This window comes from Chenopodium album, chromosome 5 (genome assembly GCF_948465745.1).
Source record: "Chenopodium album chromosome 5, dcCheAlbu1.1, whole genome shotgun sequence".
Taxonomy (NCBI): Eukaryota; Viridiplantae; Streptophyta; class Magnoliopsida; order Caryophyllales; family Amaranthaceae; genus Chenopodium; species Chenopodium album.
In genome coordinates, this window is record NC_137838.1 from 10913165 (window position 1) to 10915682 (window position 2518).

A 2518-nucleotide genomic window follows, 5' to 3' on the forward strand; every position below is an offset into this window, starting at 1 on the left:
TTTTGAAGGGCACGTTTTTCACCATTTATTACACACTGTCCCTGTGATAGAGACATCTGAGCTTGGAATCCGAGCAGATACCCACATAAATTTCCGCACCTTTTTCTCTCCCTTCAAGTTACTAACTTGTTCGTCGGAGGCGGAGCACCAGCCAACCAGTGTCTCCGTTTGTTTTGCAGGTACAACTCACGCCGGATCAGTCTTCGTGCTATAACTCTCCCGAGGGACAAAAACACCCAAAACACGGAGTATTACACTGCACTAGTGTATAAACCTAAATAATGTGCTACTATCAATTAAAGACAAATCTAGCATTTTTTTATTTGTGGGTTCAATCTACATGAAACAAATTATATAATAATTAATTTTATATTAACAAATTACGTAAAAATTGTACTACTCCTCTTCTAGCTCTTTCTCTTACACTAAAACACGGGAAGAATGATATATTAAAAATAATCCTTAGCAAATGCTAATTTAGCTACAAAATGATTGTTGGGTGGCGATATCTTAAAAACAAGACATCCCGTTATTGATCCCTATCCAAAGGAATGAACTTTTAAGAGGGGCAAATTTGGGTGAATATTATTGGCAACAAATGTGCTTTCAATGTTCTCGAGCCCCGGATCAAGAACGTGACTCGTCATTCTCTAAGCAAAACACTCTTCGATAACCAATTCACTGTCAATTACCTTATTTTCTTCAACCCTTTTTTCATACCGACTCACAATCGATTCACTCGTAAAGAAAGTGTGAGCACGATAAGCTTTTTTGTGGTACCCTTCCAGTAATGGTGGAAAACGGAGTAAGATCCAAATGAGCTCGTGCTTTTAAGTAATCACCCCTTTTCAATGATAGACGGGGCAGGGAGTATAAATCAAGAGATGAAAATGACTCATCATCGACCAAAGCCAAAAAACAATTATTTTTTATCGATCTAATTCTAATTTTCCTAAACTATTCCTTTTGGGTTTTACCCCAAATCAATTGATTAGCCTTATGGTTCTGTCAAAATAGAGTTAAAGTTAATATCCACCCATCATTAGTAACGCAAATCCCCCCTTTAAATCTGCCATATTTGTTTTTAAGCAATCAAACAAACTTCATGAAATTGCAATGGAAGTGTGAATGCTCCGAAATTGTCATAAATTTGTAAAGATATAGAACATTTGCGGATATCAAGAACTCGATATCTGAATATTAAAATGTAGGTTGTATTTTAGGGCTTACTGTCAATAAAATTGATATCTGGACTAGACTAATAAATGACTTTTTTTTTTTTTTTTTTTTTTTAAGGAAACTAATAAATGACATTCACTTTACTTTTTTTTTTTTTTTTTTTTTAATTTTTTCCAACAAAACTTGTTTTAAAAATAAAAGTGACTTTTATTGAACTTCTCTACCAAAAAAACAAAAAACAAAAAAAAAAAAAAAATCTAATTTAGAATGACACGATTACTATCCATACAGAATATACTTTGTAGAAAAAAATATTGGAATATCAAAATATTTAATAACTAATTTAATTTAATTTAATAGTGATTTTTTTTTAATTGTTTAAATTAGATGAACGCATTGATTTTGATGAATGTTCATCTCGCTCAATGAAAAGTGATGGTCAATGCAAGACTTGTATAAAATGATGTTCAATCCTGTTCAGTTAGATACTTCTTAGTGCAAGTAGCACTGATAATATATTTAAATTGTATCCATAACCATAACCATAACCATAATCATAATGATTCGGGTATCTGATCCGATAACCATAACGGTTCGGGTATCCGATTTGATAATTTGTTATCAAGAACGGATATTGACTATCGTTTTAAAATTAACGGTTACTCAATTCAATCCGATAAGCAATTTTTTTTCCCGGACCCTAATCTATTTATCCAAAGGGCTTGTTCTGATTTACTGAATTGAGCTGAACTGAACTGAAATGAATTGTTTGTGAGAGAAGGAAATTAGGAACTGAACTGAACTGAAATTAAGTCGAAGGGAACAAGCCTAAAATTTAAACTCTTACATTACTTTAATTTATTATCACTTCATAATTCAAATGATTAGTAATAGTAATATTATAAGGAATTTGGTCATGAACATGTGATATTAGTGTTGATTGATATCATAATAACTATATCATAAATCCAAAATTTCATTATCGGATATCATATTGGGTACCCAATAACTGATCCGAAAATCCAAGTACCCGGTTTGGTTAATGGATTATTTTTAATGTTATTGCTTATTGGGTACCTGAACCGATAGTGCTAACGGTACGAGTACCAACCCATGCTAGAATTTGTTTTTGTTTCATTTGATAAAAAAACAAAAATTAATGAGCAAATAACATCGAATATATATAGTAGTTTTCTTTTAAAACAAAAGTTTTAAAGGTTTATTTTTTATTTTTTATTTTATACTCTGTAGTACAAATTTCCTACGGTAAAAAAAGTCCGTAAAAAAATCCTTATTACTCCGTAATAAATATTTCTCCTCCTACCACCATAATTCCCCA

At 31.5% G+C, this 2518-nt stretch overlaps 1 protein-coding gene across 1 annotated transcript in view; it reads right to left on the bottom strand.

Annotated features, from left to right (window-relative positions):
* Nucleotides 1–2518, bottom strand: part of LOC145631877 (eukaryotic translation initiation factor 2A-like) — a 156547-nt gene that overhangs the window by 69021 nt on the left and 85008 nt on the right. The window lies entirely within an intron of this gene.